The sequence below is a fragment of the Dama dama genome, chromosome 32, assembly GCF_033118175.1.
Source record: "Dama dama isolate Ldn47 chromosome 32, ASM3311817v1, whole genome shotgun sequence".
Lineage (NCBI taxonomy): Eukaryota > Metazoa > Chordata > Mammalia > Artiodactyla > Cervidae > Dama > Dama dama.
This window is the reverse complement of record NC_083712.1, coordinates 13,471,360-13,487,992: the sequence shown is the minus strand read 5'-3', so window position 1 is coordinate 13,487,992 and position 16,633 is coordinate 13,471,360. Positions and strand designations below refer to the sequence as shown.

At 44.6% G+C, this 16,633-nt stretch overlaps 1 pseudogene; it reads right to left on the bottom strand.

Moving 5' to 3' along the window:
• Positions 1–6,891: 6,891 nt before the first annotated feature.
• On the bottom strand, positions 6,892–7,939 carry LOC133050388 (ubiquitin carboxyl-terminal hydrolase 17-like protein 13; annotated as a pseudogene).
• Between the last annotated feature and the right edge of the window lie 8,694 nt (positions 7,940–16,633).

Below are 16,633 nucleotides of genomic sequence, written 5' to 3'. Positions count from 1 at the left end.
GGAGCGGAGCGCAGGTCTGCTCACGGAGCCTGCTCCCCGGAACCAAGTCGTCCTTGTGGGTTTGGGTGTGAGTCTCCGAGTCCTCTCCTGCTCTCTGCTCTTCCCAGTGAACAGCCCGGCTCCACTGGACTAAGAAGAGGAGCAGGAACTCAGCGCTGCGGGGAAGCGCGCGGTGTGTCGGCGGCTCCGCGCGCACCCCGCCCGGCCCTCCGTGTACAGCGCCCGCCTCTCGCACCTTTCAAAGGAGGACCGCGGTTCTCACGTTCCGCCTGGCGCTCACTCCGCCCTGTCAGTGAGCACCTGCGTCTCACCGTTAACAGTCCGTCTGGCCAGGCTCTTCGCAGACTCGCGTTCAAGAGGAATCCGGTCCCGCCTGACGCCCGTAACGTGGACCCGCCCGGTACCTTCTCCGGCGCCGCCTCGTGGCGCGCACGGCAAGGCGGACTCCAGGGCCGCCGGCACCTTCCGCTCCAGGACCTCCTCAGTAGCTCAAAGCCGGCGCTTTGACTGTGAGTCTCCGTATTCCAAGTTGCCAAAACCTCTTCCTCGCCTCTTGTAGTTCAGGACCTCGAGAAAACATTTCAGACGACTGAGGGACTTGATGGGTTCCCAGAGGTCAGATCTAACGGCCACAGACTTGTCTGGACCGCGGTTCCGCCGTCAGGGAGGTCTCCGGGGGGTGTGGTCGTGGGGCGCGTTTCTGTTGAACAAGAGGAGATCCGAGCCTCCTCTCGTGGTGGCCCCGCAGGGACCGGTCCCCTGGAACAAGGGCCGAGGGCTGGGGCTGCTCCGGGCGGGACCGCCGGCCTCTCTGGACGGAGCTGAGTGCAGAGATTAGACAGACCAGCAGAAACGCGGCATCCTGGGTGGGGGTGTGGGAAGCCCCTCTCCCGCTGGCCCTTGGCAGCCGGTCGCAGGGAGGAGTGGTTAGATGCTGTAGGAGAAGCAACAAGGCCTGAGGCTAGCAGCCTTAGGCAGTTGGAGCCCACGATTTTCTTAGAGCTGTGTCCCAGCATTGATGTGGGCGCGAAACTGAGTCCCGCCCTGGCTGGAGGTGAGTCACTTTCCCTGGAGGCAACCCGGGGATTCAGCCTCTGGTCCGGGAATTCCGACAAGCCATGGAGCAACTAAGCCTGTGCACCGCGACTACTTAGCCTATCCCGGAGAGCCCAGGAGCTGCAGATATCAAACCCGAGCACCTAGAGCCTGTGCGCTGCAACACGAGAAGTCACCGGGAGGAGTAGCGGTGGCACCATGACGAGAGTAGCCCCCACTCGCCACAACTAGAGAAAAGCCTGGGCAGCAACCAAGACCCGGCACAGTGAAAAATAAATAAATGAATGTTTTTTTTTAATGGGCAGAAGATCTGAATAGACATTTTCATAGAGGAAATACACATGGCCACATAAAAAGATACTCAACACCTCTAATCATCAGAGAAATGCAAATCAAATCCACAATGAGCTGTGTCCTCGCACTTGTCTCAGTGCCCTCACAAAAAGTTCTACAACTGGCAAAGGTTGTCCAGCATATGGAGAAAAGGGAACCCTAGCACACTCTTGGTGGGAATGCAATTTGGTGCAGCCACTATGGAAAAGAGTATTGAGGGTCCTAAAAGTGAAAAATAAAACTACTGTATGATCCAACAATCCCACTCCTGGGTGTGCAGCTCAAGAAAACAAAAATGCTATTTTGAAAAGATACATGCACCCCAATGTCCATAAGTACTTTGTTTACAGAAGTCAAGATATGGAAGCTACCTACATCTCCATCAACAGAGTAAATAACAAATGATGTATATACACAATGGAATATCACTTTGCTGTAAAAAAGAAATCTTGCCATTTACAATATGGACAGACTTGCAGGGTCTTATGGTTAGAGAAATGTCAAACACAAAAAGACAAATACTGTATGCTATCACTTATATGTGAAACCTAAAAGAAAAAAGAAACAAATGGAATAAGAAATAGACTCACAGAGAAGAAAGCTGTGCTTACCAAAGGGAAGAGGGAAGAGGGGAGGGGCAAATGGAAAACATGAGATCAAGGAATACTAACTACTATATATAAAATTTTTGTAATTTAGCTACAAAGATAAATTGTACTGCACAGGGAATATTTTATTATAACTTTAAGCAGAGTATAATGTTTTAAATAATTAAATCACTATGTTGTACACCTGAAACTACTATAATATTGTAAATCAACCATGCTTAAAAAAATAAAAAGTGAATTTAAATCATAACATACATTCTGAACTGGCAGGAAAGAATAGGAAAAGAACACAAGTGTAGAAATAAATTCTTGAGCTGAGATGAAAGACAGTTCTGTTCCTGTTATGTGGGAGATGGTATAAATAATGATCCTACAGGAGTCCTTTAAATCTTAGGGTGGAAAGTGCCTGCATCCAAAATTAATTATTTCACTTGTGACATAGTTTACACATAATCTGATGAATGTAAGAGAGCAGGATGAGTTTGTGGAGATTGTGTGGTAATGGTGAAGCTTTCAAATAATCTTTTTTAAAAAACTGAAGTAGTGTGTTGATTTATCTTAGTTTCAGGAGAAACACTCTTTACTGAGCATGGGAGATGAAACTGAAATGCTTGCTGTCATAAGATTTCCAGGCCTTTTATGAGAAAGAACAAGCAAAGTGTCCAGATACAGTGAAACACTGTGTCCCCTGTTTTAATTATTTCCACTTGGAACCAGGAACTTTAAGCTGAATGGGCCATCTGCACATCCGAAGGTTTCCACTCCAGTGTGTAAATGGACTGTGACCACTTGCAGTGCATGACGATGTGCTCATATCATGAACTGTGTTTCTCAGCACAGGGCCCAGGATAAAGGGCCCCCAGCCCACCCAGGAGAGCAGAATAGCTGCTCAATGCAGTTGGTGTTACTGAATGAAGGTTGGGTGTTGCTCAGAGGTCGCCTTGCACAGAACCGACCCCCTTCTCCCCTCCAGTCTTTGCTTGTTAGATCAGTGCAAGCTGTAATCTGAGAAGTGATGGTGGTCTCGCTAAGAACAAGAAGTCCTGTGTTAAGATGTACTCAGTGGGTCTCGGACTGGCAGTGCTGTGCTTGCCCTTTACCTTAGTGCTGCTGGAGGGAGGTCTGGGGACCATGTTCAGCATCCCTAAGAGCCTCGCTGGAAATGCAAATTCCTGGGTCCATCCACTTTGTGGAATCTCATTTTCTTAGAATTGAGTCCTGGATACCCAAAGGACTGCATTTCTATTAAGCCACAGGTTATCAGTGAAGGAAAGTTACACAGCTCAAAATAGCCTGGAGTTAAAACTCCCCTTCAGGTCCTCCCCACCATCCTATGCTAAACAAAGAACTCTCACCCAAAGAAAAAAAATGGACATTAAGGTTGATTACGTCCAGCTCCCAGCTGGCCCCAGCCTCTGGCTGATCTGCAGACTTCCTTGCCCCAGCCGTTTAAGAAATAATTACTCCAAACAACCTTGGAGAAGAACAGGCCCCCTTAAGACAGTAGATTTCCACGTGTATGCCTACATACACTTACTCTTTTCTTGGGTTAGTGCAGCAGCTCACTAATCTGACTGCTGCCCCTTCTCGCCTCATTAAAGGTGATCCGTTCCTGTAAAGTGCCGGTCTTGTTCTTTTCCTGAACCTCACTTTCTCTAACTCCCTTACCCTACAATCAGGAATATGGGCTTCCCAAGTGGCAAAGTGGTAATGAACCCTCCTGCCAATACAGGAGACACAAGGGATGCGGATTTGATCCCTAGGTCAGGAAGATCCCCTGGAGGAAGAAGTGGCAACCCACTCCAGTATTCTTGCCTGGAAATTTTTCATGGACAGAGGAGCCTGGTGAGCTACAGTCCATGGGGTTGCAAAACAGTTGGACACGACCAAGCACATGAACATATCATTAGTCTAAACTTAATAAATAAAACATAAAGTCGACTGGTGACGACTTAGAAATCAAAATACCTTCACAGTATATCATATTTTGTGACTTTAGTAACATTGAAAGACATTTTAAAACAGTGCTATTGAATAACAAAATGCACTGGTTTCTATAAAACACCTCCAAAGAGACAAAACTCTCATCTTCTATAAAACAAAACTTTTTCCCTTCTTTCTTTTTAATTTTTTAAATGATGAAAGTATGATAACACATTTACAGGAGACTTGGAAAATACAGAACAAACTTACATATAGTTCCACTAGATATTACAATCATTTTTATAAAACAAAACTCTTGTCTCAGGACAGGGCAACTCTTAAAAGACACAGAGCCCATAGCTCAGTACTTTAACCAGAGTTTCCCCAAATTCAGACTAATTTCAAAGCTCTTTATTTCCAATTAAATTCTATTCAATTAGTTTACTCAGATTACCTCATGATAAAATTTTTAAAAGTTAAAAAAGCTTTCATATGCCAGTTTTATAAGTTCCACGTTATTTTCTCCTGAAACGTCCACAGTTAGAAGAGGCTGTGTTGCATGTCACTCCGGGCTCCTTCCTCCTCTCACACACAGGGAGCGGTGAATGCCCTGTGCTCGCCCCTCCTCAGCCATTTAGGGCAGAAAACCACGTCTCAGTTTATACGGGAGTTTCTCACTCCAGTCACTTTGCTCAAAGGAGAACCAGAGCAGAGAGTCATCAAAGAAGAAAGGCCACGGGACCCAGGGACCATGCCCTCCAGGGTCACCGAGGGTATGAGGGCTTTGACAGAAAAGGGTGGCGTCTCCAGAGGCTGGAGGAAGGACATTCTTCTGAACCTGGAGCCCCACCATCCATCGGTCAGTCTGGTAAAGACCATTCTAGGGGCCAGCCTGGAACAGCTGGATGGGGAACGGGCAGCCAGCAGATCTGGGCAGTGGTCAGGGCAGTCCTCTTGTGGGGAGGCTGAGGTCAGGGCTGGTCACCTGAGCACTTGTCTCTCTGTCCACATCCGTCTGTGCTGAGAGGAGATGGACAGTCCGGTCAGCCTCCCCGTGCAGCTGCTGAGTGCTTTTCTGTGGGTCTAGAAGTTGCTGGGAGTCTCTACCTGTTGAGGGACCCTGTGTCCTAAATGGGGACGCAGGCAGACCCCCTCATCTGCGACCGGGATGCAGAGATCGAAGTCCTGGCTCAGTCTTTGGGGGGCAGGGCAGGGGGCATGGCTTGGTGGTCACATCAGGATGCGTGGCTTGAACCTGCAATGTGAGGGCAGGGCGGAGGCCAAGGAGGCCTGCTTCTGTGAGCTGGGCAGGGACGGAGGGTCCTGGGCAGAGTGCAAGATGGTAGGGAGGGGACCCAGTGATGTCCGCAACGCGATGCTTGCAGGGCAGCGTCCACGTGAAAACAGGGCCTCGGACAGATGTGTCCTTGGTGTCTGGAGGGCCCCCGGGCTGCACACGCTGTAAGAAGGGACACACCACAAATGCAATCCGTATTAGTGTTTCCTCTCAGGCAAACGGGAGACCAATCAAATGAAAAAGGCACAGAGCATACAGAATACATTTAACAGTAAAATTACTACAAGTGGTCATGTTAATATGAAAAGAAAGCCCAACCCAGTGAGGAAAAGAAAATACGTTAGTCATCAATGCCATCCCCTCCAACAACTTCACAGTTGATCTCCCACCCCAAATCTCAGGAGGGAAAGTTCATACTGAATTCTGTGTCCCGTGAACTGTCCAGACACAGTCCTTTCGCTATTTACACCCAGAACACCAACTAGTTCCTATACATGACTCTGTGTGTGTCTGTGTGTGTTAAGTGAATGAGTGTGTGCATGTGTGGTATCTATGAGAGTGTGTGTCTATGTGTGTGACTGTGTGTGTGTGTCTGTGAGTGTGTTTATGTCTGTGAGTGTGAGTGTGTATGTCTATGTGAGTGTGTGTGACTGTGTGTGTGTCTGTGTGTGTGACTGTGTGTGTGTCTGTGTGTGTTTATGTCTGAGTGTGTGTGTCTATGTGTGTGACTGTGTGTGTGTGTCTGTGTGTGTTTCTGTCTATGTGAGTGTGAGTGTGTATGTCTATGTGAGTGTGTGTGTCTATGTGAGTGTGTGTCCATGTGAGTGTGTGTCTATTTGAGTGTATGAGTGTGTCTATGTGAGTGTGTGTGTCTATGTGTGTGTGTGAGTGTGTGCCTATGTGAGTGTGTGTCTATGTGAGTGTGTTAGTGTGTGTGTCTATGTGAGTGTGTGTCTATGTGAGTGTGTATGTGTGTCTGTGAGTGTGTGTCTATTTGAGTGTGTGTGTGTCTATGTGAGTGTGTGTGTGTCTATGTGAGTGTATGAGTGTGTCTATGTGAGTGTGTGTGTTTCTATGTGAGTGTGTGTGTGTCTATGTGAGTGTGTGTGTCTATGTGAGTGTGTGTGTGTCTATGTGAATGTGTGAGTGTGTGTGTCTGTGAGTGTGTGTCTATTTGAGTGTGTGTGTGTCTATATGAGTGTGTGTGTGTATGTGAGTGTATGAGTATGTGTATGTGAGTGTGTGTGTGTATGTGTGTGTGTCTATGTGAGTGTGTGTGTGTCTATGTGAGTGTATGAGTGTGTGTGTCTGTGAGTGTGTGCCTATGTGAATGTATGTGCCTATGTGAGTGTGTGTGTCTATGTGAGTGTGTGTGTGTGTATATCTGTGAGTGTGCATGCAGACGTGTACAACAGCACTTACTGCAGGGCATCCAGAGGCCTCTGGTTCTTCTTGCTACTTTTCTTGGTTTTGGCCTCCCCCTTGGAGACAAGGGTCATTGCCGACGTTTATTGGCCCCTGAGGTCGGGGGTCCCTGGTTGAATTGTTGAGCCAGTCGTTTTCCTGTTCAGGAAGTTTCGTTTTCCTCCCGTTTCCATATTTCGACAGGTGGATCAGGACTGCCGCTGCAGGTGGGGCCGACTCGACCTTTCGGAGGTGGAACTCAATCCAAGGTCAACTGTGTTCTTGGAGGCGCCTCCGCTCCCCTAAGCTGATTTCTTGAACCTCGGTTTCCTCCAGGGGCTCCTCCGACCCAGGAGCTCCAGGGCTGGCATCTCCGGCAGGCTCGCCATGGGCTGCATCCATGCCTGTGGGGTCAGCCCTCAGGGATCTCCTGGCGCTACCCCCATCGCCTCCTTCACTCTTCTGGATGTCAAGAGAACATAGGCACTCTGGGCAGAGGCCACGGCACAGGGGGGTGACCTTAGCATTGTCCATCTTGTACCACTAGCCGTTTCCAGCTCTCACACAACAAAAGTAATGTCTTTGGTGACAGCTCCTCCCAAAGTGGACCAGAATGGCATAGAGCACATAATCCAGGGGTCCTACCTTCCACTCAGACATGTACGGTGGCGCATCAAGGCACCCAGGATATCTCACTTGCTTGTGCATTTTGTCACCTGTGAAATCTGACAGCCTCTTTAGCACGAGGATCAGGACCTTGGGGAACATGGTGCAGTCAACCTCTTGGTGGCTGGCACCTTCTGGAGACATATGCTACAATGATAGACATTGCCACCATCTAGCTTCTTGGGCTTCACCAACTCTCTCAAAGCTTGGTTCACACTTGAGTTGCCATGATATCCAGTGGATGTCCAGACATGAGTCAAAAGTGTCTGAGACACCAAGGCAGTGGAGACACTGGATCTGAGATCTCCAGGACCCTCCAAAGATCTGACGGATGAGGGTGCTATCCTCAGAGGGATGGTCTAACAGCTCATGGGCACTCAGGCACGCTTGCTGCATGATGTCCAGAGTGAACATCAGAAACTTGTGGGCATCTTCCTGCTTATATCTGTGGAAGCTAGCAACCAGGTCCTTCCGGGGCCAGATCACCTCTCCAGAATGAAGGAGCGCTCGGGTGATGTGAGTTTGCATAGCACACAGCACACAGATCTGGTTGGGACAGATGGTCCATGCTGCTGGAACAGCATGAGCTGCCCAGGGCTCATGTGTCAGTCAGGCACTGCAGCACTGCATTCATATTGCAGGTGTTCCCCATGTTCGAAGCCCAGCTCCCACCTCATGTCTCTTTCAGCTCGGAAGTGGGTCCCAGATTTCACAGGTGACAAAATGCACAAGAAAATGAGATATCCTGGGTGCCTTGATGCACAGCTGTATGTGTCTGACCACTGGGCTGCCAAGGAATTCCCCGAAGATAGTTTTTTAAATGGTGAAACTGTAATATATTTAGAAAGATGAAAACTTATTGGGAATCATCCACATTCATCCCAAGTATTTGAAATTAGAAGTCAACTCAAGATGTGTGGAAAAGAACACCTGAAATGAAAGCTATGAGAAAGAAGTTGGACAGATGATAGATATTTGACGGTAGGAGTTCTAGTAACATTTGTTCTTTTAAAGCACTTCTTCAGTCCTTGAACCTCACAACCCCAGGTCTGGTCCCAGGAGTCCCCAGATATGAGCCCAAGGCTTGGTCTCTGCCTCCAGAGTGACTGGGTTATAGAAATGGAAAACATGCTCTGAGGGGTTTGGTGTGAAACCGCACCTCCCCTCAGCCTAAGTCCGGAGGTCCACAGTCCAGTTTCTGTCTAAATAAAGATTTCCAACTGCAAGCAGAGGCTCAGTCCTGGAGGCATGAAGTTTCCAGATCAAGGTGTAGTTACTTCGTTTTCTCCTGAGGCCTCTGATTTTAGAGTGTGACCACCATCCACCCACAGCATCCTCCGGTGGCCTGCCCCTCCTCAGACTCTGGGGTCTCTTGCTTTTCTTCTAAGGGCACCAGTCTGCTGAGATGAGAGACTCACCCTGAGGGCATGACTTTAACCTAAACACTGCTTTATCTGCCCCTTCTCCATAGACATGAAGGAAATGGCAACCCACTCCAGTGTTCTTGCCTGGAAAATTCCATGGACTGAGATCTTGAGAGGCTACAGTCCATGGGATCACAAACAGTCTCCATAGACAGCCCCATTAGGGTCTCTTCAAGGTTTATTGATTTATTTTTAATTCAGGGCCACATTTTGCAGCATGTGGTATCTTAGGTCCCCAACCGAGAATGGAACCTGCACTTCTTGCCTTGGAAGGCAATGTCTTAACCACTGGACCACGAGGGACGTCCCCCATTCTGGTCTCTTCAACATGAAGAGCTGAACATATGAATTTGGTAGGAGATACAATCTGGCTTCTAAAAGTTCATTCTTTTTGTGTTTTTTATGTTTTAAAAACTGGCTTACTTTTTATTGATTTTTTTTTTTTAGTTGAAGTACCGTTGATTTACAGTATTATATTACTTTCAGGTGCAGCATTTAGTACTTCAATATTTTTAATGATCATACTCCATATAAAATAATTATAAAATATTGACCATATTCCCTATGCTTGTGCATTATATCCCTGTTAGTTATCTATTTCACAGCTGGTAGAATCAAGAATTAGAATATTTCAGGAAGCTCCTCAGGAGAAAAAGATATCTTGTGGTACAGCTGGAACCACTTTCCCGAAGAGCATCTCCTCTCAGTGTTGTATATCAATAACCACAATGTACTAGCTATGACAAACCTAGACAGCATATTAAAAGGCAGAGACATTACTTTACCAACAAAGGTCCACCTAGTCAAAGCTATGGTTTTTCCAGTAGTCATGTATGGATGTGAGAGTTGGACCATAAAGAATGCTGAGTGCCAAAGAATTGATGCTTTTCAACTGTGGTGTTGGAGAAGACTCTTGAGAGTCCCTTGGACTGCAAGGAGATCAAACCCATCAATCCTAAAGGAAATCAGTCCTGAATATTCATTGGAATAACTGATGCTGAAGCTGAAGCACCAATACTTTGGCCACCTGATGGCGAAGAACTGACTCCTTGGAAAAGACCCTGATGCTGGAAAAGATTGAAGGCAGGAGGAGAGGGGATGACAGACGATGAGATGGTTGGTTGGCATCACCAACTCAATGGACATGAGTTTGAGCAAGCTCTGGGAGTTGGTGATGGACAGGGAAGCCTGGTGTACTGCAGTTCATGGGGTCCCAAACAGTCGGACACAAATAAGCAACTGAACTAACTGACTGACAATGTACTATAATATACAGTAATGGGAATAGAGAGGATTAACAAACAATAACAATGAAGGCAACAATGAACATGGGGAGGGAGATGTACTCATTATATTAATGATGGTAATAAACCTATAGCGATCAGAGATAAGAGACAGGTTTTTACGGAGTGAGTGACAGGGTCATGACATCAGTTCTCAGGGGCAGCAGAGCTCTAGATTTAACAGGGAAATACATCTGGGGGCACAGCCTAGGAGCAGGAAGAGAAAGGAATCCACGTATACGTGAGGACAGGGCACTTAACCCCGTTGCCAGCCTTATATGGAGGGGTTTCTGGGCACAGAGAGACCTGGTCCAGGACCCCCACAGGACACCACCAGCTCTCTAGAGTGAGGACAGCTGGCTGGCAGGGTGGCTGCCTCCTGGGAGGCAGGGTCCTGACCCACACCTGCCCAGCAGCAGCACTCGGCACTGACTGTCAGCTCCCAGTGTCACTCCCCCTCAGTCCAGTTCAGCTCAGTCGCTCGGTCGTGTCCGACTCTTTGGAACCCCATGGACCGCAGCACGCCAGGCCTCCCTGTCCCTCACCAACTCCTGGAGTTTACCCAAACTCACTGAGTTTGGTAACCCATTGAATCAGTGATGCCATCCAACCATCTCATCCTCTGTCGTCCCCTTCTCCTCCTGCCTTCAATCTTGCCCAGCATCAGGGTCTTTTCTAGCGTGTCAGTTCTTCACATCAGGTGGCCAAAGTATCAGAGTTTCAGCTTCAACATCAGTCCTTCCAATGAATATTCAGGACTGATTTCCTTTAGAATGGCCTGGTTGGATCTCCTTGCAGTCCAAGGGACTCTCAAGAGTCTTCTCCAACACCACAGTTCAAAAGCATCAATTCTTCGGTGCTCAGCTTTCTTCACAGTCCAACTCTCACATCCATACATGACCACTGGATAAACCATAGCCTTGACTAGATGGACCTTTGTTGGCAAAGTAATGTCTCTGCTTTTTAATATGCTGTCCAAGTTGGTCATAACTTTCCTGCCAAGGAGTAAGCATCTTTTAATTTCATGGCTGCAGTCACCATCTGCAGTGATTTTGGAGCCCAAAAAAATAAAGTTTGCCACTGTTTCCCCATCTATTTGCCATGAAGTGATGGGACCAGATGCCATGATCTTAGTTTTCTGCATGTTGAGCTTTAAGCCAGCTCTTTCCCTCTCCTCTTTCGGCCAGCCGCATTCCTGCCATCCACCCTGGTCAAGCTCGCGTGTGTGCTTGGCCAGAGCTTGCTGGCGGCTGAGGTGAAGCCAGGTTTCCCGAGTGCATGGATTTCTTCCTCATCATTTCACTATATGTTATCTTGAGATCACTCCCTAATAAATACCCAGCACATGAAGTTCCATCTCCTCTGCCCTCTGGTATCCAAAACTGTGACAAAAGTGATAAGATTCCAGGGAAAATTGGGCTCACAACAGAAGGAATCACCTTCTGCTCAGGATGGAAATGACATGAAGACTGATGGCATCTCATGAGACTTGTGTTTTGATCAGATGTTAGCTTTGCTGGTAAGAATCATGTCTATAAATTAACGGGGACAAAACACAAGATTGTTTGAGGTGGGGAGAAATGCTAATAAGCTCTACCCTCAACCTGGATTAAAGAGGGTATGAGAGGGAAACCATTAGAAATAAAAGGAATACAAATTGTTTGCTTATCTTTTTTTGTTTCATTTCAAATTTCAGGTTGGGTGATGTCATAACATATTTAAATGCTAAGAGGAGGGGTCAGAGAGAAGAAGCAGTTTAAAGTGAATATGGTTGGTTTGCAACTCATACAACTCAAAATAAAAAAAAAAGCAACAAATAGTTGAGCAGAGGTCTGAACAGACATTTTTACAGAGAAGAAATATGCCACAGGCACATGAAAAGATGCTCAACAATGCTAATCAAAGAAATGGAAGTCCAATCCACAATGAGATTTCACCTCACACCTGTCATAGCTATCATCGGAATTCTGCGGCTAGCAGGTGTCGGCTAGAATATAGAGAGAAGGGAACCCTCCTACATTGTTGGTGGGAATGCAAATTGGTATAGCCACTGTGGAGAGCAATATGGAGATTCCTGAAAACAGACCTACTTTATGATCCAAAATTCCTTTCCTGGGTAAAATCTGAGGAAAGGAAAACACAAATTCAAATAGATAAATGCACCTCTCATTTCACACTAGTATTATTTACAAGAGCCCAGATATGGAAGCACCTAAGTGTCCATCCACAGATAAACAGATAATACTCTCCAGGTCCATCCTTGTTTTTGTAAATGGTAAATTGCTTTCATTTTTATGACTGAGTAATATTGAATTGTATATTATGCCAAGTGAAATAATTCAAACAGAGAAATACAAATATTATGTGTTATTACTTACAGGTGTGAATCTAAACAAATACAAATAAACAACATCAAACAGAAAAAGACAGACACAGAATACAAACTAGTGGTTGCCATTTGGGAGGGGGACAAGATAGGGGTTGAGGATTAAGAAGAACAACCTACGTGCATAAAATAAATAAGCTACCAGTATACATTGTGGATGTGAGAGTTGGACCTTAAAGAAGGCTGACTGCTGAATAAATTATACTTTTGAATTGTGGTGCTAGAGAAGACTCTTGAGAGTCCCTTGGACAGCAAGGAGATCAAACCAGTCAAACCTACAGGAAATCAAAACTGAATATTTATTGGAAGGACTGATACTGAAGCTGAAGCTCCAATACTTTGGCCACCAATGCAAAGAGCTGACTCACTGGAAAAGATCCTGATGCTTTTCCAACTGAGGGAAAGACTAAGAGCAGGAGAAGGGGACAACAGAGGATAACATGGTTAGATAGTTATCACTGACTCAATGGACATGAATTTGAGAGAATTTTGGAAGATAGTGGAGGACAGAGGAGCCTGCATGCTACAGTCTATAGGGTCTCAAAGAGTTGGACATGACTTAGCAACTCAACGACAAAAACAACACATTGCAAAACACAAGGAATACAGAGAATATTTTACAATAACTTTAGTGGAGCATAATCTATAAAATACTGTATCAATGTTCTACATCTGAAGCAAATAAAATATTGTACATCAACTATATTTTTAAAAATTAGATGATAAACAGACATTTCTCCAAAGAAGACATACAGATGGCTAACAAACACATGAAAAGATGCTCAACATCACTCATTATCAGAGAAATGCAAATCAAAACCACAATGAGGTACCATTACACGCCAGTCAGAATGGCTGCTATCCAAAAGTCTACAAGCAATAAATGCTGGAGAGGGTGTGGAGAAAAGGGAACCCTCTTACACTGTTGGTGGGAATGCAAACTAGTACAGCCACTATGGAGAACAGTGCGGAGATTTCTTAAAAAACTGGAAATAGAACTGCCATATGACCCAGCAATCCCACTCCTGGGCATACACACAGAGGAAACCAGAACTGAAAGAGACACGTGTACCCCAAAGTTCATCACAGCACTGTTTATAATAGCCAGGACATGGAAGCAACCTAGATGCCCATCAGCAGACGAGTGGATAAGGAAGCTGTGGCACATATACACAATGGAACATTACTCAGCCATTAAAAAGAATTCATTTGAATCAGTTCTAATGAGATGGATGAAACTGGAGCCCATTAGACAGAGTGAAGTAAGCCAGAAAGATAAAGACCAATACAGTATACTAACGCATATATATGGAATTTAAAAAGATGGTAATGATAACCCTATATGCAAAACAGAAAAAGAGACACAGATGTACAGAACAGACTTTTGGACTCTGTGGGAGAAGGCGAGGGTGGGATGTTCTGAGAGAATAGCATTGAAACAAGTATACTATCAAGGATGAAACAGATCACCAGCCCAGGTTGGATAGATAAGACAAGTGCTCAGGGCTGGTGCACTGGGAAGACCCAGAGGGATGGGATGGAGAGGGAGGTGGGAGGGGGGATCGGGAAGGGGAACACATGTAAATCCATGGCTGATTCATGTCAATGTATGGCAGAAACCACTACAATATTGTAAAGTAATTAGCCTCCAACTAATAAAAATAAATGGGAAAAAATAAATAAAGATTAGATGAAAAGAAAGTGCCTATGTTTTAAATCATAACATATATTCTGATGTGCCAGGAGAGAATGGAAAAAAACAAATAAATTCCTGAGCTGAGATGAATGTAATTCCTTCCCTGCTATGTAGGAGATGGCATAAGAACCCTACAGGAGTTCTTTAAATCTTGTGGTGGAAAGTGCCTATATCCAAAATGATCTGTTTCATTTAGGAAATAGTTTACACATAATCTGATGAATTTAAGGGAAAAGGATGATTCCATGGAGATTGAATGACAATGATAAAAGTTCAAAATACTCTTTTTTCAAAATTGAAGTATAGTGGATTTAACTTAATATACTAGTTTCAGGTGAACTACTCTTTAATGAATATGGAAGATGGAACTGAAATGCATGAGACAATAGGATCACTAGGCATTGTATGAAGTATAAGCAAAATGTCCTCAGAAACAATGAAATACTCACTGTGTCCTCTGGTTAATTTTTTTCCATTCGGGAACCAGGAATTTTAAGCTTAAAGAGCCATCACCACACCCGTAAGATTTCCACTCGAATATTTAAATCAACTGTACACAACACATGGAGGTAAAATAATTTACAGTAGTTCACTACGTAGGAACATTTGTGTTCATTTCCTCACTAATTAATATTGGAGTGTAAAACTGTCTTCTCATTTTCTTTGCACAGTTAATAGATTCTTAACATGTTCTTGAAAGTACTGTGTAGCCAGTGCTTTAAGAGTCATGCTCAGCAGACCATCAAAAGATCTTGTGTTGTCACTCACTTACTTATATCTCAAATGTTCATAGTTCTTCATCTTGCATTTTATTTTTAATTCCATGTTTCTCCCAGAGAGTCCCAGCTTCATTTCCCCAGAATCCCAGGGTATCTGGTGCCCTGTTATCTGAAGACATTGAATGGTTCTCAGTACAGTACTATATTGTATTCTCCAATACAGTAATACATCCATCAGAAGCATTTATGGATGAAGAAGGAAATGATGGATCTTCTCATTGTCATTACATCTTTGCTCTTCAACACTGGGTGTGGGTTATAACTCCAAATTAGTTTAGAAAATCCAATCAAATTGAACAGGGTGTGGCTCACAGACTGCAACCCTATTAAGCTCAAGATCCGATAGGGTGGATCATAGCCCAGATTGTGTTATAAACTGTTATTCAGGTATAAAAAGAAGTCAGACAGAGGGATGCATTTGTTCAGAGAAGAAGCTGGACTTTTGGGGACCTTGAAGAAAGAAATCAGCTGCTTACTGTGGAGTCCTCAGAATCCACTTGGCTTCATCGGCTCCTCCAATTTGGGGTATTGGTGAGTCCTCCAAACTGAGATAGGAGTGTTTCATTCCCTTAAATGTTATAAGTCTTATCTGTCTCTAGACACTGGAGTCAAAGCATCCTTTTATGGTCTCTGAATCATACCATGTCAACATTTTCTTTGCTACTCGGACTGTTCGTGATTTTTTTCAGCTCCAACATTCTTGTCTTGAATCTATTTTATATACCTAGATCTTGTGATCTCCAATACACACAGTTAAATTAATGCAGTTAAACAGATAAACTTCACATCCTTAGTAGTGCCAGCCAAATTTCAGGTATTCTGTGTGGGGTAGTTTCTGTTCACACAATACAGGTACAGAACATGTCCTTCATCTTGAAAAGTTCTGCTGACCATTGATCTACAACTATGCTTTTACTAGTTTGTTTTTAAATACTTCATTTTCTGCTTTGCTAAATTTTCTTTTATGGATTTCATCAAGTGATTTTCTTCATTTTATTTCTTATGTGTCTTGAGATGGATTTTTGTGTCAAAATAATTATCTCAAGACAAAATAAATGTTTTCAAATATTTATTATAATTCTTCCAAAAATTTAATATTTATTAACCTCCTTTGATACCTATGACCTCTAAGCTGGACATCGCCAGGGTTGCTGAGGTTCTATCTTCTTTCTATAGTAGGAATGCCCTTTTGCATATGCCTGGGGTTTCCCTGGATATCATAGGAATTTACATATTCCTATTATCAATAGAAGAAGAAATTTAAGAGTGAAAAAGAACATTTCACTACACGCAGAAATTGAAGTCTAAACCAAAGGCAATCTATGCCCAGCCTTGATTGGTTTTCCTGGACAGTCCCTCCCAACTTGAGTTTCAACAGTTCTGGTTAATCTAATCACTAATCCAATGACTTTCTTGAGTGGATCTTGGGGTTTGTTCATTGTCCTGGACACTAGATTCCTCTCCACAGTGAGCAGAAGCATGGATCCAGGAATTCATTTCTGATAGGGAATGATCCCTAGGCTTTCACTTTGATGGTGAAAGGAGAACTGGAGAGCAGAAACCCTAGAGCAAATATCTTCAGGAAGGTTTCTGTTTCAAGATAGGCAAGATGTGATGAGGGGATCGACTGGATATAAAAAGAGGTTCCCTCCAAACTGGGCAATAAATCACGAAAAGACACATAACAAGGAGCTGCTTCTGGGTGATCTTTGTTACCCTAAAGGTGTTTAGGGTAACACAAGACACAGACTGAGCAAAATTAAATGACAGCTGTTCTT